The following is a 26,326-nucleotide window of genomic DNA, read 5'->3' as shown; positions in this document are numbered from 1 at the left end:
AGAGCAAGTTATTTTATCTCTGCATTTGCGCGTTCACGGGGACTAACAGACACTTTCTTATTTCACTGAATTATGAAAGGATGAACCACAAATAAAAAGAGCATGTGTTCCTTACATTATGGAGAAATGCAAAGATATTGTAGAAATGTAGTTAAATTGTAGAAACTTTATTTTGATTGTGAACTATTTCATTTATACCTCACTTTAGTCTAAATTTTAATAATAATTTAATTTTGAAATTTCTACTTTGTATAAAAAGTCAATACACAATCATGGTTGCACATTTCATGAGAGCATGTAAAGACCATTAGTTCTTTTTTGATGTAGAGGCAATACACCTGATAGATGCTAAGATTTTATTGCATCCCTTTTAGAATTTCTTATTTATAGTTGTACAGATTCTCATACTAAGTTGTATACTCTTTGCATTAAACCCTGGAATGCTATACAGCAAACCCTCATAAGAGAAAAAGAAATATGCTTTGTGAGTGGAAAGAACATTTGCTTTGAAGGTAAAGGATCTAAATTCAAATCCTGCCTCTGATTCTTATCCATTTTACAGATTAAAAGGAAGACTGAGATTCAGAATGCTGAAGTGATTTGCCCAAGGTCACACAGCTTACAATTGTCAGAGGCAGAATCTGAATTCAGGTCTTCTTAACAGCAAGTCCAGAGCCATACCATTTTCTCCTGTAAGTTGGCATTATCTTTCAAGTATGTATATAAATATAATATATATATATATATATATATATATACATACACACACATATATATAATATACATACATACATACATACACACATATATATATAGTGTATATGTGTGTGTATAAATAGTGGGCTGCTTTGTAACAAACCACATGAAAGAAGGACATGTGTGTCAGATGTAATTAATTAATCAACAAACATTTATTAAACACTGTGCTAGGCCCTGAGGGTACAAATGAACCAATCAACATTTCAATTGGCGGAGTTCAGAAGTGGTGAGGAATTCCTGCAGAGATTTGAGTACTGTCCTACATATCCATTGGCTATTCAAATTCTACTTGATTACCTCTGTGAGCTTAAAAGGGTTATCTCATTATAAAGACCCCCTTCCCCACATCAATTTTCTTTCTAATCTTATAGTATCTCCTGTTATTTATAAAGGCATGACCAAAGAATGTTGTAAACTATAATCATTATATGTGGCTATATATGGCGTGTCTCTAGCCAGGTTGAAGGATGTGGGTTTTCATGGCTTAAGTTATATAAGAAGGAACTGCAATGGGTTGGTTACATTCACTGTGCTGAAAGTTGGGATGTGAAATCCCCAATTCTGGAGTCACACGTATGTAACCTTGGTAAGTAGTCTACTTGGGACTCAGGTTCCTCAACTGTTAGATGAAGTGGTTGCACTAAATATCTTATGAAGTTCTTTCTAGCTCTAGATTGATGATGCTACAAAAAACGTTGGTATACTCACATAACAGCAAAACAAAGAGGATAAAAAATGTATATTGCCATGATTAGAACATGCAACCTGATGGGCAGCCCAATTAAGTCATATCTATCTTGGGCAAATACTTCAAGGTACTATGTAGAAAGAGAAATTGGAAAGCTTCTTGGTAAAATAGATTTCCTTAGTAGGCAGATGGGCTCTCTATCGCCAGAGGTCTTCATGCAAAGCCTTAATAATCACTTGGGGATGTTATAGAAGGAGTGAATTCCTGCCGGGTATGGTTGGATGAGGTTCTTTTCATTTATTTCGGAGGACATTGAAGATGTTGCCTGAATTGTCTTCTTTCCCCAACTCTCTTCCTACACCCTTCCTCCCCATATCCCCACCCCCAATAGTTGTATCTTGAAAATGAACTTTTCAAAATGGGTGAAAACTTCCGATGAAGCACAGATGGGGGCTGGGTTTAACATGTGGGAGAGATCTTGCACACCAGCCAAGTATACGTGGGATAATTTGATGGAGCCATGGAGCTGGGAAAACTAATGCCAATAAGTTTTTTAAGTTGACCAAGAATCATCAGTTAAATTTCTTTGTGCTTAGATAACTTATACTTGTTTCTTTATGATCAATTCCTGAATAGAGGAACAGAGAAGCTGCTGTAAGTGCTGATTCTCTGCAGTGGGAATACTAGATCAACATGAGAGAATAGAAAGGTCCTTATTAAAATGACTCAAAGTGAACATGATGGATAGGAAGGAGGAATAGGGCTGGGCAGGGAGCCCTTTCACATACCCTTCAGCTGAGTGCTGGCTGGCTCCATGCATTCCTAGTATGCTCTTTGCTAACACAGGAGAGCTTGTATGGTAGGTAGTTGGAAGGAAAAAAGAAGAAAGGAAACAGGGGAGCTCCCTGATTTATGTTTGGGTCATTCTTGATAATAGTGACAATTGAGGGTGGGAACAGAATTTCTTTCTTTCTGTGTCAATTCATGATGTAGGAAAATGTGACAGAAAAGAATTTTTTGGAAAAAATTCAGAAAAAGAGTTTAAAAATGAGGCAGGAAAGAATTTTTATAGGGTTTTGGGTGGTCCAGACCTGTTTATATTGGTGTGGAAATTTCCTTTATTGGAAATTCTTGTTCCTTACAATCTAGCCAGAGAAGACAATATATAGATATACAGGTATATTCCAAGCAGTTCAACTGTTACATACGTAGGGTCTTTGAGAGTTGCTTGGTGGCATTTTGAAGTAACTTGCTCATTCATAGAGCTAGTATGTGTTAGAGGCAAGACTTGAACCCAGTTCTATCCATCTGCATCTCCATAAATAAATTATATTCTAACTAATTAGCATTGCATTCTGTTCCACTTAACAAAAGAATTTGAGTGTCACCTGGGTTCAAATGTGACCTGTGATGCTTAATAGCTGTGTTGTTATAGTCCAGTCGTTTAACTCGGAGCTCAGTTTCCTCATCTGCATTCCCCCATGCAGTAGTAAAACTGATACCTAAAAGTCCCTCTTGAATAATCTAGCTGTTGCTTCCAATCCTTGCTCCACTCAGCAGTCAAAGTAATCTTCTTAAAGCACAATCTGATCATCATTTCCTACTCAGTGAACTCCAGTAGTTTCCTTCAATCTACCTATGGGATATAAAATCCTCTGATTTTTAAAGCCTTTCACAGCTTGGCCCCTGCTCACCTCTCTAGTCTTTTTTTACTTTATTTCCTTCTCCATCCTATTCTATCCAAAGACACTAGCCATCTTGCAGCGCCTACACAAGAACTGCTTTTTCATTGGCTGTTCCCACCCCGCCCCCGATTGATAGGGGAGCTCCTTGAAAGCAGGGATTGTTTTTGCCTTTCTTTGTATTGCCCCAATGCTTAGCACAGGTGCCTGGCACATAGCTAGCCCTTTATAGCTGCTTTTTGCCTTAAATTTCTTTCATCGCAGTTTTAGGATGCATTTATCTGCTTTAAAACAACACTACCACTTAGTAGCATTCTTGTAGGACTTTTGATATTTCAGATTAAAGACTAAATGTTTTGTTTTTGATTAGTCTCAGAGCTCCCATTTGAGATATTTTCTTCAAACCTGCAGGTTTGAAAAAAATGCAACACTTACTGTGTCACTAATCAGTAAGAAGGTACTTGAATGTAATGAGAGAACTTTTTTCTTTTTAAAGAAAACAAATCCAATGTTGTGTACTATCAGTTTTAAAGTGAACTATAAAAACTTTGTCAGCATTGCATCCTTATGATTATTTTAATATATAGATAAGACATGCAGATTTTATAACTTGTGTTTTACCTATTCATTCTTAAATCTTTCTGCCTCTGTGGTGAGTACCTTTTGGTGTGGAAAATTCTATCAGATCAGGTTTGTGTGTTGATTGGTTTTACTGACTTGCTTTTCCTTTTTTGTTTTATATAATAACAATATCATTATTTTAATTATTATTTTAAAAAAGGAGGGTTCCCTGGGAAGGAGAATGATATGAAAACAAGATTTAAAAATACAACAATCAAAAGAAACTGTTTCTGCCAGGTGGTCAGGTTAATAGATCACATTTATAGAGTAATTATAGAATTTAAATACTTTAACTCAAAGTAGCTCATTTCATTTTCATAACAGCCTTATAAAATAGGAAGTAGAAATATTAGTCCCATTTTGTGGATGGGGAAATAGATTCAGAAAGGTGAAACAGTCTTCTTGCTGAAGAATACTGTAGAACTGGATCAGTGTGTACGTATGTAGTCTCAAGCCAGGACTTCAACCCCACCTTCTGTATAAACAAATGTATATCTAACTACTTTCAGCGTTCTTGTGAATAAGGAAATGATCCATAAGCCTCTGTAGCCCTCAATTGGATTGTGTGGTAATTTGTAGGCAGGTAGTGTGGTCCAGTGGGTAAGGACACTCCTTGGCATCATGAAAACCCAGGCTTAATTCCTGCCTTGAATACCTACTGGCTGTGTGACCACAGGAAAGTCAATCCCTGTGAATCTTTTCTTTTTATGAATAAAAAAGCATTTTTTAAGTACCGTATTGACATGTCACCATTTCATCAACTCTGTTCCAAACTATAGGCATCCACTTTACTTCCAGTTCTTTGCTGTCACTATCAATACATTTGAATGTTATTTTTATCTTTGACCTTCATAGGGTCAAAGTATACAAAGTTTAGTTACTTTTATCACATAAGTGCAAATCCAGAACAGTTGGACTAATTCACAGTTTCATCAACAGTGTATTAGTGTTTCTGTTTTCCCATGGCTTCTCTATCAGGGATGTTGATTTTTATCATGTTTGCCAATTTGCAAGCTGTAAAGTGACACTTGAGCTCTTTTAATTTGCATTTCTCCTACTATTAATGATTTTAGAGCATGTCATGAATTTTAAGCTATTAGAATTCACAAGGCTGCTAAGTTAAGGGGAGGGAAGGGAACAAGCATTTCTTAAGTACCTACTGTGTGCCAAGCAATGTACCAAGTACTTTACAAATATCTTCTCAGTTGATTCAATACTTCTGTGTGGTAGGTACTCTTATTATCTCTACTTTATAGGAGACTGAGATACAGAAGTTCATTGACTTGACTAGGTTCACACAGCTAGTAAGCCACTTGAGGCTGGATTTGACAGAACTCAGGTCCTCCTGGTTCCAGACCCAGTACTCTATCCACTGTGCAGCCCAGCTTATTATCTAAGCTACAAAAAAACGGGGAGGGTTTTTTTTTAAACTAAAGAGGATTTTATTTTCTTGCTTTTGCTATTTGAGTTATTTTATTTCCATGTTTTCCAAAAATTCTCAGACCTGTGTTCAGTTTATTGGGAACCCTGTTTCAAAGAATACTAATAGTGAGACAAGGGGCGAAGGATTCATTGAATTCAGGAAAATAAAAACACTTTGGGGAAATGATATGTAGAATGATGTATATTTTAGAGGAACCAAAATGCATCAGGTTGTGAGTGAACACATTGTTTCAATGGAATAGGTTGCTTTTCTTGTTTTTTAGAAGAGAAAATAGACATAGTGTTCAAAGTCTGATCAGAGGGAAATCATGACCTGAGGTTCTGGTCAGAAGCAAAATTAGAACTCACAGTTCCTGAATTTTAGTCTTGTTCTGAACACTAGGCACAGTACCCTTAATTAATTAAATAATACCCTTTGTTATGTCGACTCTGAAAATTTATAAGCTCTTAAAAACTGAGATGTGACCCAAATGCCAGGCTTGTTATGGGAAGATAACCTTGGACATACTGTATCTTCAGAACACTGTCCCAATGGGACACAGTACTGTTCTTGAGGGAGATGAATATATATACAATGATGAATACACATGCTAGTCAGCATCTCATTTGGATTGGCTTGATCAGGCCCAGTGCCTAGTTGGAAGTGGCCTAGATGAAATCATAATTTGAGAATGGACTTTTAGGGATGTTGTAACTCTTGAAGGATGAAATTGGTACTAATTTTTTTTTAAAATGTAGCTGTTTAGACAGACTATGGGAACAGCAACTTTACAGTAGAAAATTTGGGTGAGTGTAATGTGGAAGAAATGGAAAAATTCCTAATAATTAGAACTATCTAAAAGTATAATGAATGGAAACAGGATGCAATGAGTTACTTCTCAGTAGAGGCGACTAGATTGCTCAGACCTAGGCCTAGAGTCAAGAAGACCTGAGTTCAAATCTGGCCTCAGACATTTACCAGCTGTGTGACTTTGGGCAAGTCCTTTAACCTCTGTTTGCCTAGGAGGCAGCTAGGTGGCTCAGTGGATAGATCATTGGGCCTCGAGTCAGGAATGCCTGAATTCAAATTTTGCCTCACATACTTACTAGCTTTGTGATGCTGGGCAAGTTACTTAACGTCTGCCTTCATCCACTGGAGAAGGAATTGAAAGTCACATAGACAAAGTCACATGACTAAACAAGAGGTTTTCAAGACACAGAGGCTCTGAGTAGTAAGGGACCTGAAAAGCCACCTCATCTATCCAATACCCAAACAAGAATCCATCTGCAACATATATGAAAATTGATCATTGGTGCTTTGCTTGAAGACCTCCGGTGAGGGGAACCAGCTCTTTCTCAAGACAGTCCATTCCACTGTGCTAGTTTCAACTGGGGATTTTAACTGGGGATCGTTTTTCTTTGGGGATGACTTTAATTGTTAGAAAGGTATCAAGGCACAATAGAAAGAGTACTGATTTTGAAGGCAGAGGATGTAGGTTCAAATTCTTCCGTCTACTACTTGCTACCCGCGTGAAGATGAACAGGTCATTTCACATTTCCAGACCTTAGTTTCTTCATTTATAAAATGGACTAGGTGACCAAAGACCCCTTTCAGATCTAAATCCATGATTCTGTGAAACATGCTCACTGGCATCTTTATCCTTGATAAGTATTAACTGTGAGAATTCTTAAAATTTTCCAAGTCACTTGGGTAGAAACACTTCAAGCTCTTTTGATTAACTACTTGCCTTAAATACTAATTTCAGGTAAAAGTGAAGCAGAAGTCAGGATTTCTTAACATCTTAATGTATCATGGACCCCTTTGGCAGTCTGGTAAAGCTTATGGTTCCCTTCTCAGAATAATATTTTTCTATGTATAAATAAAATACATGTGATTACAAAGAAAACCAATTATATAAAAAAGAAGTTTATGAACCCCCAAATCAAGAACCACTGTGAGATAAAATATTTCCCCCTCTATGAAAAAGAAAAAAATCTATACTCAGGTCATTGTCAGTTTTATTCCTTCCGTGATTCTCTGATCCCTCATGAAAAGCAAGATACTGGTCTCTAGACTGATCTCCCTTGGTTAAGGGTGGTGTGCCCTAGAAAGTCTGGCCTGGGGCTTTGTGACTGGATTTATGATCAACTCCCTAACTCACAGGAGGACATAGATGGTGGAACAGATGGCAGGTAAGGGTGTGTGGCAGTGTGTATGTGGTGACCTTGCAGATACCACAGGGACAGAACTCTGGGATCCATGGAGTACAGGGCAATTGGAGGACTGTCCTTCCACAGGCACCAAGAAGCTGTCCAACCCTATGGATGACTCCATTTATCCTTTAGGACAGGAGTTCTTAACTGTTTTCCCCCTGTCTCGTGGCAGTCTGGTGAAGTTCAGTATCACTGTGGTTTGTGGCTTACATCAAAGGAAAAGCTAACTTTCATGTGGAAGTTCATGAAAATAAAATTGCAATTTTTTCCCATCTGATTTCATAGACTCCCTTTCCCCCTACCCACTAGGGTAGAAAGCCCTGCTTTAGAGAACTTTAGGTAGCTTATAGTTTAATGCCGTGAATTTTAAAGCAAGGTCCTAATATATTTTAGGTGGTTTATTAATATTAATGCTCCTAATTAGATGTCTTCTTTGGATTCTCATGTGATTTAATAATTTGTTTATAATATTAGTAAAAATGATAACTAATTTGTATTAACTATCTTCCAAGAAATAGGGGCAATCTTCCTATTCTGCAGAGTGTATGGATGTAAATGTGTTTGGATAATATAAACATATCTTCCCTCCAACTCCCTCTTCTACTCCCCTTCCCTCCCCTCTACACTCTCTCTCTCTCTCTCTTCTACTCCCTCTGTGGCTAGTGGGAATGGTTGGTGCAGTGATTTGTGAGGGCTTTTGGCCTAACCACTATTATCTATGGACTCAAAGTTTTGAAGACATTGTTCTGGTGAACAGACAACTTAGGGATAGAGGACACTGAGTTATTAGTACTTGCTGTGCTGTGGGTAGGTTTTAAAAGATAGTGGAATCTTAGGCCGCTTGAACAGAGGCATAATATACAGAATAAGTATGATATTTCTTTGCCCTAGTCAGACCACATCTGGATTACTGTTTTCAGCTTTGGGCACTACAAGTTAAGGAATGAAATTTACAAACTGAAGTGTATCCAAAGGAGGTTAGCCAGCATGGAGAGAGAATTGTAGATTCAAGCCATCTGAGGATAGGTAGAAAGAAGCAAGGTACAATGGAACTACCTTCTCTACCTATTCAAATCTTGCCATGTATTTAAAACAATATATATGCCATAAATTAAAACCTAAAGCAAGAATAGTGACCAAATCCAATATTCCCACTGAGGGAGCCCTTTATAGCTTCTATTGTAGGAAAGAAGGTCTGTGGTCCAGTTACTGAAAGAGGAATTCCCTAAAGAAGCAGAGTCTTCTTCTGTACATTTATAGATTCTAGCTTTAGAGAGTGAAAAGGCCTTAAAAACCACCTTGTCTCTTTTACAGAGGAGCCAACTAGGGCCCAGAGAAGTTAAATCGTTTGTTTGGGGTCTTGTAGTTACTGTTATTGCCAGCCACCAGTAAGGACTTTTGCCTGGGGAAAAAAGGAGGGAACTTTTGATAGAATTTCTTGTATACTCAGCTGGTTTAGGGCCATGGCCTTCTCTCTATTATATAGACTTATCTGCTCTGAGGAGAAATAAACCAGTGAGTATATGATTTACTGTGTTAGGATATGCGCAGTAATGCAGCTTTCTATAATTCCATCTCTGGAAATTGAGGCAGATTTCCCAAGTGGCAAAATTTAAGATGAGCCCACAATGTTGCCAGTACCAGAGAGAGGCAGTGGTTGAGGGAGAAAGGGTGAGAATATTAATGATGCTAAAACAGCCCAAGATGCTCATATACCAAAGCCCTCAAGACTTTCTTCTTCAAGGGAATGGGACGCTTTGCCTAATAGCAGTGCTCTTTCTTCCACCTTTTCTTTTCTTTTTTTTTTTTTTAAAGACACTCATGCTCCTTTCTCTCTTCTATAGACATACTTTAGCCTCCAAGTTTTCCCATTGATGACTTCTTGTTTCCTTTCAAGGCTGCCTTGAATGTTCATTTAAACTAGCTTTCATCTGTATAAAAATGTGAAGGTTGGACTCACTCTATGCCAGGCTTCCTTCAAGACTCAGTTTAAATCTTACTTTTTTGTAAGAGGCCTCTCCAGCTGCTAGTGCCCTCCTATCTGAGATTACCTTCCATCTATAAATGTATCTTCTATGTACCTACCTATTTGGTTGGTTGGTTATTGTCCTTCATTCTCAAAGAGGACCAAAATGACATCACTATGCTAGAGTCAAGTTACATTGGGTCTAACCTTGGCTGATCAGACTATAGCTGATCACAGCTCAGAATGCGCTACCACAAGTCAGGCACAAATAGTCCATGTGAATGTTCGAGGTGGATTGTCTAAATCTGCGCATCTTGTATTTCTTTTATGCACATGTTGTCTACCCATTAAAATATTATATTCTTGAGGCTTTTTTCTCTTTTTCTTTTCTTTTCCTTTTCCTTTTTTCCTTTTTCTTTTTTTCTTTATCTCTAACTCTTACTTAGCACATTGCCTAGCCCATATTAAGCACTTAATAAATGCTTATTGATTGATTCCCCATTCCTTCAATGATGGCTTTGGATAATCTATTATCATAAGGCCAGATTTTTACCTATAAATTACTTTTTTATAAATGCATATTTTCTTTGAGAAGGTCTCTTTCCTCCCCCCCCTCTTGGGCCCGGGTTCCTCTGGAGAAGTCCTTTCACACCTATGAGCAGTTTGAAGGAGTCTGCTAGTCAAACAGGGAGTATTTGATGAATGTCTGCTTGCCTATTAGCAGGACTAATTGCAAGGCTGCCGTAATTTGGTTACCCTGCTCTCACCAGGATGCCAGCCTTAGAATAAACTTGAATGCATTTATTGTTTTTATAGGCTTGTAGATGAAGTCAGTTGCATTTTAGCCTGAAGCTCCTTTCCCTATAATGGTACAACTCCTCATCCAGGAAGGAGCCTCTTTCATTTATGAGCTGTACTGTCATATTGTGGTCTTGTATCTTGATTAATTTCAGTTCAAAATATTGCATTTAAAAAAAAAATTTGGCCTGAGCAGATTCTGAGAAGAGGAAGCAAATATATATCGCCTTTGGGATCATAATTGCTTAATTATTTTGATTTGAGTTATTATGCTATAGGGAACAAGTAAGTACTCATTCCCCAAGTAAACTTCGTATTGGCTTCTGTAAATCATTGCTATTGGTACAGCTTGTCTTGAACTTAGGGTTAAGGTTTGGGCCTCTGTTGAGTGTTACAAAATAGTAAATCAGAAACTAACTTTTTGGATATTGAAAAGAATTATGTGATTTTTTTTCATCTTTGAATAAGATTTCATAATGTCAAAGTAGTTATGAACTACCCGCAATGCTATTGCATATATAAAGAGCATTACTTGAGGAAAGTTATAGATAGTAATAATAATAATTTATGATAGCATTTATATAGTGCTTTAAGGTTGGCAAAATGCTTTACAGATATTATCTCATTTACCACAACAACCCTTGGATAGTGGTGCTATTAATTATCCCCATTTTATAGATAAGGAAATTGAGGCACACAGAGATTAAGTGACTTGCTTAGGGTCACATAATGACTAAGTTTCTGAAGGGTGGATTTGAACTTAGTCCATGACTGTAGGCTCCATGCTGTATGCCCTGTGCTGCCCAATTGCCAGACCTGGCTAGATAGCGGCAGTTTGTGTGAAAAAAAGATCCTTGGGACTTTGTGGACTGCAAGACCACTAGAACTCTTCTTAATCTACCCCTCTGCTATCTTTCCAGTCTTCTTATAACTTACTCCCTGACATAAACTTTTCAATCCAGTGACACTGGCTTCCTGGCTATTTCACCAACCTGGACCCCTGGTCGTTCTCTCTGTCCCCCATGCCTGGAATTCTTTCTCTCTGCTTCCACTACTGACCTCTCTGGCTTCCTTTTAAGTCCCAGCTAAAATCCCACCCTCTACCGGAAGCCTTTCCCAACCCCTCTTAATTCCAATGCCTTCCCTCTGTTAATTCTTTTCCTACTTATCCTTTATCAGAGGGTATGAACATTTTATTCGCTTTATTGGAATAATTCCAAATTGCTTTCCAAGATAATTATTTTGATTTACAACTCTACTAACAATGTAGGAGTGTGCTTATCTTCCCACAACTCCTCCAAACCACCCCCTTCCTTATCTTTTGTCATCTTTGCCAATTTATTGAGTATGAGGTGAAAAAACATCATCATGATTTTGAGTTGTATTTCTCACTTTTAACATTTTTTTAAAAAGTATTTTGGAGAGCCAAGACAATTGTAGAGCTCTTAATAATAATGCCTTGGATAGTCAGGATAGGGATTCTTTAAGGTAAAGTCAACTCCTCTGAATACTCTCCCCTCTATCCTAAATTGAAGCTGTTTAAACTTATCTTGTTTAAGGTACCATGTTTTCCTCCTGGGTTTTCCATCCCTTAGGATGTTTCTTGTCAGTTGTATCATAGAAATATAATGTAAAAATCATTTATATGGATATTTAAAATAATTATTCAACCAGTCAACTGTACCCTTTACTTCTAGTTTTTGTTTCTGAAGTTGTAAAAATAATGAAGTTCCTATTAATGGGAGCAAATACGTAGAATCTAGTTAGAATTTTCTTTCAAACTTCCATGAAGTACATATTTTTTGTACATATTTTTTGTACTGCTTTTGAGTCATTGTTATGAGATCATTTCTCCCCCTAAAGTTTCTATTGTGGAATTTTTTTTTCTTTTGAGTTCATGTTTGTGATATTACAATACAAATCAATGGACAAGTGTGACTCATGCTATGAAAATTTGCTTTATAGTCAATTTTCCTGGATCATAAAGAGAAGAGCAGGTGTTGATACTTTAATAATTATTTTAAAAATTAATGTCAAGCTTAGAATAAGAGGAAGTATAGTATACTGGGGAGAGCATTGAGCTTGGGTCAGAAAAACTTGAGTTTCCTCAACACTTATTAGCTATGTAATCCTGGGCAGGTCATTTAAGTTCTTTGTACCTCAGACAACATCCAAAGACTTACCTAATAAGTCATCCTGTGGGTTGCATCTCCTTCAGTGGAGGGAGTTCCCAATTTCAATGCCCTGCTGAGTTGATAAATTACTTCAGAGTAAGTTTCCCAAACACCCAGTAATTTGTTTTACTCTGATATGTTAGATATGATAGCATACTGTAGAGCTATAGAATAATGTGTACAACATATTTGTTAATGCTTTCCTGAACTTTAGTTATCCTAATTGGCTTTCTGATTTTCAGAGTGTGCAGTTTCTTTGTGCTTGGCACATAGGATAAGGATATAGAAGGGAATTGGATCTGTGATTTCATTGGTATAGTGGTGCTCCTGGAGGGGGAAACTCCCCCTATTAATGCAGGCTGGAACTTTCTCTGCAACTTAGTGTCTTAGAGCATCAAAAGACAATGTGACTTGTCCAGGATTACACAGCCATTATTTATCAGAGGTGGAATCTGAACCTATCTTCCTGGTTTCCAGGCTGGTTCTATGTTTATTGACATTCCCAAGTCACTCCCTTGAACGGCAGTAGATTAAAAGCCTATGGAGGAAAATCAACTCTTTCTTTTGTTTTTTCTCTTTTTGATGAAGCAATAGGGGTTAAGTGACTTGCTCAGGGTCACACAGCTAGTAAATGTCAAGTGTCTGAGGCCAGATTTGAACTCAGGTCCTCCTGACTCCAGGGCCAGTGTTCTACCCACTGCACCACCTAACTGTGCCTGGAGCATCAATTCTTTCAGCAAGCTTTTACTGACAAAGAATAACTGAGACACTAGAGATAATGATTATTTAGTGACTTTGGGAGAATAATACAAGTATGTTTCATAATAAAATCTGGAGTACAACAGATCAGTCCGACAACACTGGATGATGGATATGGGTGATGTGGAAATTCTTTGATAATTCTGACCTTGATAATTATATGAACCCTAATTTTAAAACAGGCAGATCTAAGAGCTTGCTTTTAAAAAGTCTTTGTTGAATTGGAAATTGAGAGGATGCCCATCATTTGGGGAATGACTGAACAAGTTGTGGTATGTGAATGTAACGGAATACTATTGTGCTGTAAGAAATGATGAACAGGCAGACTTCAGAAAAACCTGGAAAGACTTGTATGGTCTGATGCTGAGTGAAGTGAGCAGAACCAGGAGAATGTTGTACACAGTAACAGCCACATTGTGCGATGACTGACATTGATAGACTTAGCCCTTCTCAGCGATGCAAGGATCTAAGACATCTCCAAAGGTCTCATGATGGAAAATGCTATCCATATCCAGAGAAAGAACTGATGGAGTCTGAATGCAGATTGAAGCATACTATTTGCTATTTTTTTCTTCTGTTTTGTTTTGTTTTCTCTTTCTTGTGGTTCCTCCTATTGGTTCTAATTCTTCCTTACAGCATCACTAACGTAAAAATGTGTTTAATAGGAATGTATATGTATCGCCTATATCAGATTGCCCGCCATGTTGGGGAAGGAGGTGGGGTGGGAGGGGGAGAAAAATTTAAAACTCAAAAGCTTATAGAAGTGATTGTTCATAAATCAGAATAAATTAATAAAAAAAGAAAAAAAGTCTTTGTTGCTATTAGAGCACTGTAGGCAGGATAATTTGTTCATTTGTAGGATCAAAGATTTAAATCTGGGCCCTGTGAGGTTATCTAGTCCAGTTCTCCATTTTCCAGAGGAAGAATGGAGACTCAAAGTTGAGGTGATTTGCCCAGGATCACACAGGCACTAAGCAATAAAATTGGGATTTGAACATAGTTTCTGTGGCTCCAAATCTAGTATTGTTTGTAGTAGATTCCCCACTACCCTCTACTTTTGCTCATCACATTCTTAATTGACTGCAATGCCTGCCTCACCCCTTTCTGCTGACTTTTTCCCAAAAAAACGCTAATCCTATTCTTGGAAACCTTACTAACTCATAGGGCTTTTTTGCTCAGTTTGCCTGGATCACATATCTACTTAATGTCTCACTGCATTTATTGATTACCATGTGATTGCATCTTACTTTGTAAATGTTCATAAGCCTTCTTTCACATGTGTATAGGCTATCTTCCCTAATAATTATAAACTCTTCTAGATTTAAAGGTGGAGGGACCTTAGAGGTAAATGAATCCAGTTCCCTTATTTTGTAGATGAGGAAACTGAGGCCTAGAGAAGTTATTTGCTCAGCAAGTACTTACTATAGGTGGGATTCAAACTCAGGTCTTCTTGATTCCAAGTACAGCACTCTATTGTTTAAGGGCTTACTTAGCACAGTGCCTGAAATAATGTTGTTGTTCAGTCATTTCAGTTGTGTCCAACTCTTTATGACCCCATTTGGGGTTTTCTTGGCAAAGATACTGGAGTGGTTTGCCATTTTCTTCTCCAGCTCATTTCACAGATGAGAAAACTGAAGCAAATGGGTGAAGTGACTTGCCCAGGGTCACACAATTAGTAAGTGTCTGAAACATAATAGGCACTCTATAAATGCTTATTCTCTCCCTCACTCTCCTTCCCCCTCATTTGGGCCTAATATGTGCTTAATGTGTGCTAGAGATAATTGTATTTAAAATACACACACACACACACATTGACACACACTCATGTGGTGTGTGTGTGTGTGTGTGTGTGTGTGTGTGTGTGTGTGTGTGTGTCTAGCTGAGTAACTTTGGTAACTTTCCTTAAAGTGCTTATCTTACTATCAGATCTTGGCTTAGTCCCCAAGAGAAAACCTGACTCACTTTGTTTCAAAATACGTCATACTTAAGATAAGTTAAGCAATTAATTTAGAATTGTGGGCGAAGTAAGCAGAGGAGCTGCCTGAAGTTCACCTAAGAGGATAAGCCATTGAAGGTAATATAGAAAGTAGGCTCTCTGGACATTACTTCTGGTCATTTCTCTGGCTGTTTCCACCCAGAGGAATAGTGTTTTCTCCTCCTGAAACCATGTCTTTCTTTGCTGATTCTCTTGGTGTCTCTTTCTCTATGGTGGTCTCTAGCCTATCTTTCCATCTGTCTCTGCCTCTGCCCCTCTGCCTTGTCTGCCTCTTTGGGGGTGCAGAGGAAGTATCATTGAACAAATTTGATATTGTTTAATTTATTCTTAATCTTTTGTAATGTGTGTCATGGATCCCTTTGGCAGTCTGGTAAGGCTTATGGATAATAATTATTGGATATATGGATATATGGATAATAATCAGAATAATATTTTTCAAAGTATAAAATAAAATACATAGAATTACCAAGGAAACCAATGACATTGAAATACAGTGATCAAAATATTAAAAAAAAATTCATAGATCCCTGTTTAAGAGCCTTTGCTTTAAAAATAAGCTTACTCAAGCTCAACACAATGAAGCTAACTCAAACAGTTGCTTGTCTTTTTCACTTTAATCTGGTTATCTCACTCTTCTCACTGTTCCTAGGGGACATCATTCTGCTTTTCTAAAGTTTTTTCCCCCTCAGGTAAAATGTCTTGAATTCAACTAGAAATTGACTGATTTGCCTGCTACCTCTTTTCTACCCCACCTTTCCTGTCTCCTCCCAGGTGTTAGTACTCTATACCTGAAATTATTAGGTATGTTCTCTGCCCCACCCCCTCCACAGTAGCACGGAGTCTCCGTCAGGAATTTTGTCTTTGTATCTCTAATGGCTAGCACAGTGCCTATTAAATGACTGACTGTATGAATCATAACTCATATGTAGTAGTTCTTTCCTCTTATGAATTCTGTCCAGCACCTCTTTAGCAAATTTCCCTTCCTTGGGCTTTTTTTCTTTCCTTAGAGAAAATCCCCTAAATGGCTCACTCCCAGTAATAAACCTCCTTTTAACTTATCTCACTCTGGTTAATATCCCCTTTTGGCTGTCTGCTATACTCCTCTGGGTCAAATTATAGTTCTCTTCAGTTTTCCTCAGCAACTTCCCTATTCTTTCCATCCTTAATCTCTATCCTGGTTACCAGTTTACATTAACATAGCATGGCTTACTGTCATAAATCGGATTTGCTACAGGTCACTCACCTTAAAAGACTCTTTTATCCACCAGGAAGTAGGAATTATAATGCCACAGACCAAATAAACTAAGAAGAGGTCACAACTGCTGAATCTTTGGGTGGCTTGACATGTTACTGAATTCTTCCCATGTTTTTTAGTTTCCAAATGGACAAAGCAGGAACCTGGAGCTTTAAAAGTATTTTATTGATAGGAACTTTTTGTAGGTGAATGAGGCAGAAAGTTTAAAAGTCAATGGATCTTGAAGCTGGCGGAGAGAACAGAATGTAGGTGGATTTTCTGAAAATAGGATTTCCTATGGCTAAGTGAATGGTAGGGACCTTTCTTCATATGTTTGCTTAAAGAAGCCAGTAAGAGCCTATCTATTAACTAGCCAAACAAAACAATTTTTTGCTATTTTTTCTTGTAGTTTCTCCCCAATCTTGCTCTTTAAGAAAGTAAATTGCCACTGATATCTTTTGTTTTTTTCTCACCTATATTCTCCTTGTCCCCCAAACTTAAAACAAAGAATAAAGAGAAAAAAATAATTAGAAAAACTAACCAACATAATGAAAAAGTTTGACAATATATGCAGTGTTATACTCTCCTCTCCTCTGCGAAGAAGCAAGGGGGGAATGTCCCTTCTATCTCTTTGGGGGCCAAGGTTGGTCATTATCATGATGGAACATTCTGTTTTGGTTGTTGTTCCTTTGCATTTACACTGTTATAGTCATTGGGTAGATTGTTTTCCTGGCTCTCCTTACCCCACACTGTATCAGTTCATACTAAGTCTTCTGCCTCTTTGTTTTCCTCCAGCTCATAATTTCTTATAATACTGTAATATTCCATTACATTTGTGTCCCCCAACTGTTTGGCTGTTCCCCAGTCAATGGGCAACTACTTTGTTTCCAGGTATTGCTACAAAAAGTGCTTTTATAAATATTTGGGTGCATAGGAGGCCTTTTCTTGTGTGTCGATTACCTGGGTAATTATTTTCAGGAAGAAATTCCTGAATAGTAAATACTTATAATAGAAACTTTATATTTTTAAGACAATAGAGGAAATGAAATGTCCCATTTTTCTAATTTGGGTGAATTGGGTGCATCAGAGAATACAGGGAAGATGTGTATTTTTAAAAGAATTTTGGTTTTATGGACATCAATGGGAGGTTGGTCTTGCAAGCTTTTTTTTTTTTCCTTTTTATCTTTTACTCTAGATTAAACAGAGTAACCTTTAGCTGTATTGTGGTGGGAAAAGTCACTGGGAACGTAGGTTCTAGTTCTGACTCTGACTAGCTATGTGACCTGGAGAAAATCCTTTAACCTTTCTGGACCTTCATTCCCTTTTCTGTAAAATTAGGGGGTTTATGCCCCTTTCATTTAAAAAGAGTCTATGAAGTAGGTTTTTTTTTTTAAATTTCACTGTTGGGCTTTGAAAATAAATGAAGCGCTTATATTTTTGAATAGTGAATTGTGGCCAAACAACATCTGGAAGAGATTAGTCTCATTGGTAGGGAGAGGAAATTCCACAATCTAACATTTAATCATTAAATAATATAATGCTTTGTCATATTTCCATATTTAATTCAAGAAGTGATTTGTGCCATATCACATTGAAGTAGGTATATTAGATCTTCCTAAAATGTCTTAATCTTATTTGTATCTGTAATTTAGCAACCTTTTTTTTTTTAAAGTATGATGCTGCATGTTATTTTTTATTTGTGGACCAGACTTCTCCTTTCAGTGAGACCTATTTGATTTTTGGCAATGTGCCTTCTGATTCTTGTGACTTTGTCTGAGACACCTTTTCCTGTCTCCTCCAAAAGACAAAACGTAGATGTGAAGAGTAGGCATAAATTGTAATGGTATCTTCTAGCCTCTTTCTCCCAAAGTTTAAACTAAATTTAATTACAGGCACTCTTATACTGTTAGCTCTGACTTGTGAAAACTCTCTTTGACAAATATTTTATTTTACCTACTGGAGCCTACTTTTTAAATGCTTAAAAAAATTTAAAAGTTATATAATTAGTCTGGTTTGCTGGTATGCCAGAATTTTCTCACTTAGGTAGAATCTTATATTAAGTTCTGTAAGGTTTCCATCATCTGATGTAGACATCAGTGACATGAATGGAGCATTTGTTCAGTGTTTACTATATGGCTTACGATCATGATTCTGAAATGATGGATGCTGTCCTACATTTTATTGTGTTATTTTGTCCAACTGTATTTTCAGCTCCATTGACTAGATTTTCCATTTGATTTATATAGCATTCTTAAGGTTTAACACTCTGATATTGTTGTTTACTCAAAATTAGTTGTGTCCAACACTTTGTGACCCCATTTGGGATTTTCTTGGGTAAAGATCCTAGAGTGGCTTACCATTTCCTTCTTCAGCTCATTTTGCAGATGAGGAAACTGGGTTAAGTGATTTTTCCAGGGTCACACAGTAAGTGTCTTGTGGCTGGATTTGAACTCAGGTCCTCCTGACTCCAGGGCCTGAACTCTATCTAGTGTGCTACCTGGCAGCCCCTTTAACACTCTAATAGCCTTTAGTTTTCCTATCTTTTCCAGAGCCCTGAGTCTTTTAGATTATCACTAGCTGCAACAAATAGGTCCTGCTCATGGACTTACTGACTCCACTCAGAAGAAGACATGTAACCTCTAAAAATTCAGATATTTGGCATGACGGATTATGGTTTAACTCCACATAGCAGATTGAAGGTGGTAATTTCACACCAGTACATACATAGAAGAATCATATGTATCTAAAGGAGCCCATGTAAATTATTGAAGATAAATACCAGACCTCTTTTTAAGGACCCAAATGCATTAGCTTCATGCATCATTTGACCAAAGGCAAAGAGAAGAGCTTCTTCAGGGAGGCTTGTAGTATTATTTACTTCTGACCAAGAAGGAGAAGCCACAAAAGATGCAGTGTGTCACAGTGGGAATCCAGAAGACTTGAGTTCCACTTCTGACACATACTAGCTGTGTGCCCTAGGCAAATTAATGTTTTGGAACCCCAGGTAATGCTGCAATTTATAGTCTTAGAGATGACGACCTACATTAGTTCAGGGAGTTTCCTTAGTCTGGAGTTCTCTGTACCAATAAAGTCACAGGCCCAGAACTCATTTCCTCTTCATGAATCAGGAAGTGGTTGATATGGAGATAGATGGAAAGAATACGGTGCTGCCTCCTCAGTTTCTTTCCAGTCCTTTAATTCCCATAAATATTAGGAAATCATTTAATCAGCTAAGCAGGAAGTAAAAAGGACATAGGATTATGGAAATACAATTCTAAACCAACTGAAAAATTAGACTCCAAACTGGAAAGCCCATTGACTTCTTAAGTTCATATAAAGGACAATTTAATGTCGTCAGAGCTGAATTTCTCTTTCTTTCTTTTTTTTTTTTTTTCCATTCTGCTGGCTTACTTGCCACTTCTGAGATGACGAGTCACTGCCTGTGTGCTGTAACCCTTTTCCTTATATTAGGTTTTTCTTAACTTCTTTAGGCCTCTGTTTCTTTTTCTTATATGCAGTGAGAGAGGTCCTGTGTCACGTGCTCCTTTCCCTTTCTCTCTCTGTCTCTCTCACAGAAATGATTTTTGATTTTTAAAATTTTTTATTTAAATTTTAAATTTAGATTGTTTAAAATGTTAAGTACAATGTGTTATACGCCAGAATTAATAGGTAATTTCTTCTACCAGAACCTGACCATGTTAGTAAGTTAATAAGTTATAGTAGAGCCTTCTGCCAGTTAGTCAGTAAGCATTTATTAAGCTCCTACTGTTTACCATGCACTGTGCTAAGAGATGAAGACAGTCCTTGATCTCAGGGAGCTCATTCTAATGGGGAAGGCAACACGTAAACAGTTATGGACAAACAAGATATTTGTTGTTGTTGTTCAGTCATTTTGGTTATGTTAGTGACCCCATTTGGGGTTTTCTTGGCAAAGGTACTGGAGTGGTTTGGTGCTTCCTTTTCCAGCTCATTTGACAGATGAGGCAAGTGGGGCAAAGAGAGTTAAGGGACTTGACCAGCGTTGCACAGCTACTAAGTGTCTGAGGCTGGATTTGAACTCAGGAAGATGAGTCTTCCTGACCCCAGGCCTGGCACTCTATCCACTGTGAGGAGACACACTAAAATTAAGGAGGAAAAGCTTCTCATAGGAGAAAGGATTTTAGTTGGGACTTGAAGAAAGAAGCCGAGATGAAGAGGAAGAGTATTCCAGGCCCGTGAAAACGCCCAGCTTGGAAATGGAGTTTAAGTTCAGATGCGGAGACTATAAAAATATTCATGGTGGCCATACCAACCCACTCTGACAGCTTTTATATTTTGTTTAATCTAGATGCATTGATGCTTAATGTGCATGGATAATATGTAACTGTATGTTACTTTTTCTCTGCTGAACCAGTTAAGATATTGGAATTAGTCTGCAAACCTTGGCCTTTCCCTGTCAGCCTAGAATTTCTGTACAGAGTTGAACATTATGAATTCAGTCCAACCCTCTCATTTTTACACATAAGCAACTGAGGCCTGGATTAATTGTCTTGTTCCATATTGGAGGTAGTTATTGGCAGAGCCAGAACTAAAACCCAGGTCTCAGAGTTCCTTCTATTATACATTGATCCCTCCCAGTCCAGACCACTATATCCTTCTATACTTTCTACCCCTCTCTTGATATGAGGAAGGGGAAAGGAGAAGGTGGTTAAATATGGATATCCACATATATCTATCTCCTGGGTTAGGAAAAAAAGAAAGAAAAAATGAAGAGATGTGTCTATATCCCTGATTTTTGGCTTTGGAAAAAAATCTTTTTATTATTTTTTGCTTTTATGCCACTTTCATTTTCTAAAAATACCCTTCCTGGGGCAGTGAGGTGGCAAGGTGGATAGAGCACCGGCCTTGGAGTCAGGAGGACCTGAGTTCAAATTCGACATCTGACACATAACACTCACTAGCTGTGTGAGTTCGGGCAAGTCACTTAACCCCAATTACCCTCACCAAAAAAAAAAATAAAAAAAATAAAAATATCCTTCCCTAGAAAGCAAGCCATCTATTATTTAAAAAAATAAAAGTTGAAAAAGAAAGTGGGAGAGAAAAAAGTTCAGCAAAACCTAACAGTCTGCCAATTGCGCATGACAGGTGGTATTCAACACCCATGAGTGCAAAGAAGCTTCCTTTCCCCCTTGACTCCATATCTCTCTTCCTTCTCCCTCCTCGCCTCCCTGCCAGAGTTTGCTGATCCACAGAATAAAGGCAAATGGCAGAACCATTGAGGGAGAAAAATCTATAGATTTCCATTTGAGGACAAATTGTTAGAATTGATTCTTCAGGCTTGGTGAGGGCTTTTTGCACTTTCCTAAGGCTTGGCCTTTCTACTTCTTTAGTTTCAAGGTAAAGTTCTCCTTCCTTTTGCTTGATTTGGGGTGGGGAGAGGGTCTATACATCTCAGCACATTTTCAGATGGAGACATAGGCATGATAGAGGAAGAAATGCATCAGGTGAGCGTATAGTGGAAGGAGAATCAGAACACCTAGGTTCTAGTCCTGACTCTGCCAGTAGTTAGCCATGTGACCTAGGGTAAGTCCCCTAATTTTTCCTGGGCCTCAGTTTCCACAATGGTAAAATAAAGAGTTATTAGACTTGATGATCTATTAGGGCCTTCCTAATATTCCATAGATCTGAGTCTGAGATGTACATTTTTTTTTATCAAAGCCTTTGAAATATGTTTTATTTCTTTTTGTGATATGACTTTTTGTCAGTTATTTACGGCAGAGATGTACATGTGTTTTGATTCATTGAAGATTCTTATAAATTAAGCCTTGAATCTCATGGTTTTTCTATTTCTTCATAAAAATGGGCAATTCATGATATAATTCTCCTGTTCTATCACTCTGGCCCACAAAATTAGTCAAATTGCTATTGGCTGTGTCATCTTCATTGCTCAGCTTGTACCGGTCCAGTCTGGATCAGTGAAAGTGAACTTTGCTCACTAGCCTTGTTATATACACCTTGTTATGCACGTATATTGTTATATACTCTTGTTATGCACATACACCTTGTTACATCCATAAATTGTTGTATGCCCTTGGTATCTACGTATATTGTTGTATACCCTTATTAGATATACCATTTTTATATTCCTATCTTCGAGGAACTACCTCCCACTGACCCCTCACCTTTGCTACAAGAGGAAATGCCACACTCTGCCTTGTATGATTTTCTATAACCAACCTGACCTTTGAAGTTAGAAGTATTGGAGTCTCTGCGAATGGGACCAATGCTTTTTTTCTCCTTGTAGTGATGGTAGATTTATAGTGATGCTAAAGAATGATTTCTGCTTTTTCTGGGCAGTGACAAGATGCTGTTATGCCTTCATTGAAGCATTTTATTTAAGGAGAAAAAGAGCTTACAGTTTTGCAATAATGAAATTCAGTAATCTTATCTAAATGGTTTTGAGGCTGAAAAAATAAAAACTCAAAACAACATATCAGCAGACTATTCTTTTCTCAGATTCATTGTAAGTATACAGAAATAATGAAATGAAGGATAGCATAGAGGGTTAGTTTATTTTTTTTTTTTTAGGTATTTTACAGATGAGGAAACTGAGACAAAAAGGGTTAAGTGACTTGCCAGGGTCCCAGAGATATTTACTAGCTCTGTGGCTAGTAAATATCTGAGGCCTGATTTGAACTTAGGTCTTTTTTGACTCCAGTGCTGGTCCTCTATGCATTTTGTCACCAAGCTGCCCTGCATAGTGGGTAACTAGTCAGTCTCCAGTCAGGAAGAACTGGGGTCAAGTCCTGCTTCTGACATGGACTGACTATATGGCCCTGGGCAAATAACCTCTTGGTGCTCCAGGAAGCTTGCTAAGATTATAAATCATGAAAAAGTTGTGCGTGTACATTGATCAAAGGAGTTTCTTCATGTAGGGAAGTTCTTTGTATTCATGAAATCCCCAGGTCTAGAAAAAAATAGAAATGGCATTTATAAAAAATTGGGATTTTTTTTTTTTGCTTCCTATTCTTGGAATAGAAGAGCTTGGTTCATTGAATTCTATCCCCTGAAGCTATCAGCTGAAGGCTTTATGGAAAGAATGAAAGGATTCCCAACAGAAAACTGACAAAGGGGAGAAAATGGCTGATGGGAAATTTCTAAAAAGCACGCGGAAAAACTGATCCTAATGTCTGGAAAAGGGAGAAATGATATAAGGAACATATGAGATGAATTCTTTTTGGATATATGTTGAAACTGGAGCATGATTCTAAGGAAGATGGGACACTTTCCACAGTGGCAAGCAGAGACTGAATTTTAAAATACTTCACTTACGTGGTGTTATACAAGTTTCGTTTTGTTTTGTTTTTTCAAATCTCTGTGTGTTCTAATTCAGCATCATAGAAAAATGAATGAAAGAGAAGAGGAAAGGACAGCTCTGCAGAGATACAAACTCAAGCCCAGCTAAGGCATTTGATTTCCATTTTTTTCCCTACGGAAACTCTAAATCCTCTTGTTCATCATGTTCACCATTGCTCTTTCTGCCTTGGCTTCCACTGTGATTTTGTAGGCTCATGTTAAGCCTGCTTTCTCTTTTGTGTGTTCTTTGGGACTCATGGTGTGGTTCAGGCACTGATGATTCCCTGCCTTGGTTTTTCTTTAGCTCTTCAAAGGTGTTCACTTTCTGAAGTTCAGGGCTATACTGCAGGGTTAGGTTATATATGAAACAGTATAATAAGGAGGTCCTTCAGTTACTATCAGTGATTTAAAAAAATTTATAGGAGTCAATATGACATTGTTTTCTCAGAATCATAGAATCTCAGAGTTGGGAGGGACCTCCACAGTCATCTAGTTCAACCCACACCTGAGCAAAAACCTCTATTTCAATATCTCCAATGGGTGGTTACCCATCTTTTGCTTGAAGACCTCTAGTGAAGGAGAACCGTTTCTCCAAGAAGTCCGTTCAGTTTTTTTACGGCCCTCTAGTTGTTAGCAAATTTTTCATTCTATTAGGTTTTTTGTTCTATCTTTTGGGCTCAAGTAAAACAAAGAATTAGGTGGTGCAGTGGATAGAGCACCAGGCCTGACTCCAGGTAGACTCATCTTTGTGAGTTCAAATCTGGCCCTAGACACTTACTAGCTGTGTGAGCCTGGGCAAGTCACTTAACCCTGTTTGCCTCAGTTCCTCATCTGTAAAATGAGCTAGAGAAGAAAATGGCAGACCACTCCAGTATCTTTGCCAAGAAAACCCCAAATGGGGTCACAGAGAGTCAGACACAGCTGAGAGTCAGAAACAGCAATGAAACAAAGACTTAACTGTTGTTCCCTGTGACAACCCTTCAAATAACCGAGGGCAACTATCCTGTAGCTATCTTGTATATTTGCATTTTTTTTCAATCACACCAACTAGAAGAAAATTAAATTTAGTGTTAGCATTGGTTAATCACTTATGATACATAAGGCACTGTGTTGAGAACTGGAAATACAAAAATGAAAAATCACATGGTTTCTGCCATAAAAGAGCTTACAACACAAGAAGAACTGGGATATAAAATGAACACACATCAGTATGATCCAAGATAGAACATGATGGGGGCCAAAGAGAAATCAGACAGAGAGCTTTAGGAAAATTGAAGGTGGAGTGATCAACATCAGCTACATAGATCAGGGAAGACTTTAAGGAGGAGGTGGTACCTGAGCTGGCCTTGAAGGAAGAGATTGTTTTGAGCAGGTGAAGATAAAGAGGATGAGCATTCCAGGCATAGTGTGCAGAAATGCACAGAGGAAAAAGAGAACAGGACAGAGTTAAAGCTAGCACATTGTGTGCCATGAAGGGGAGCCAAGTAAAATAAGGCTAGAAAAATAGAATGGAATCAGATTGCTAAGGGCCTTATATTCCAAACTAAGGAGTTTGCATTTTATCAAGTAGAATTGTATCAATTAGTATTTTATCAGTAGAAAACCACTTAAGGTTTCAGAGCAGGACAATGATACACTGACTTCTTCATTAGGCAAATGAAAGCTGTGTAAAGAATAAATTAATTAAGGGAGAAACTTGAAGCAAGGAAACCAGTGAAGAAGCCTGGACAAGAGGTCATGAAGGCCTGAACTAGGATGATGAATATGTGAGTGGACATATACATGGTGTCTCTATAGTCTTAGGGTAGATTTAAACTTTAATAGCTATTAAGATATTGAATCTCATATTTTCTGCTTCTCTAACTTGAGTGTAATATTTGGAAATTCATGATAGACTTCTCCTTTCCCACTTAGTCTGCACTGCTAGTGGTTGGGCTATCTTCATTGGTACTTTGATGCTAGTCTAATCTGGATGGATGAAGATGAACTCTGTTATTTAATAGTTAGCAAGCTCTTAAAGCTTAAAACTGTGGGATACCATGCATGAGATTTTGGAGAGGTAGAACCAGTAGGATGATTGGAAGTGTAGGGAGCATGGGACAGGAAAGAATCAAAGTTGACTCCAGTATTTTGAGCCTGGGTGGTGGTGGTATCACCATCAACAGAAATAGGGAACTTGGGAAGAAGGACAGTTTTTAGGTGGGGTGGGGATGACAAGTTTATTCTTAAGTTGATTTTTGAGGTGTATTTGGGACATCCCAGTGCCAGTCGTTAGCAAGCAGTGAGAAATGAGAGTTTAGAGCTCAGGGGAGAGAGTGGAGCATAATATATATTTTGCAAATGATCTGCATGGAAGTAATCATTAAAACCATGGGTAGTCTTTTGAGATTGGTAAGTAATAACAAGGTATAGAAAGGAAAAAGTGCTAAGGATGGAGAAAGGAGACACACTAAGGGAGCAAGAGGAGGATGAATCAGTGAGTGAGATCGAAAAAGAGAGCTGTCATAAAGGCAGGAAGAGAAACCAGAGAAAATACTGTTGCTTATAGATATAAAAAGAAAGAGTATGCACGACAGGAAGAAAGGGTGGTCAGCAATGTTAAATGATGCAGAAAGCTCCAGGAGCATAAGGACTGAGAAAAGCCCATTGGTTTTTGTGATTAAAGAGATCACTGGTGC

At 37.8% G+C, this 26,326-nt stretch overlaps 1 protein-coding gene across 3 annotated transcripts in view; it reads left to right on the top strand.

Annotated features, from left to right (window-relative positions):
* Nucleotides 1-26,326, top strand: part of LPAR1 (lysophosphatidic acid receptor 1) — a 145,667-nt gene that overhangs the window by 15,782 nt on the left and 103,559 nt on the right. Inside the window, exon 2 of one of the 3 annotated variants that reach the window (XM_027839313.1) lies at nt 563-692. The exons of the other annotated variants lie outside the window; for them this stretch is intronic. The gene's annotated coding sequence lies outside the window, so the exon portion shown is untranslated. The remainder of the gene's footprint in view (nt 1-562; nt 693-26,326) is intronic. 3 annotated transcript variants of the gene reach the window in all.

This window comes from Vombatus ursinus, unplaced genomic scaffold (assembly GCF_900497805.2).
Source record: "Vombatus ursinus unplaced genomic scaffold, bare-nosed wombat genome assembly UNPS02014832.1, whole genome shotgun sequence".
In the NCBI taxonomy this organism is placed as follows: Eukaryota; Metazoa; Chordata; class Mammalia; order Diprotodontia; family Vombatidae; genus Vombatus; species Vombatus ursinus.
Note: the sequence above shows the minus strand (reverse complement) of the source record. Positions and strands in the feature narration are given on the sequence as shown.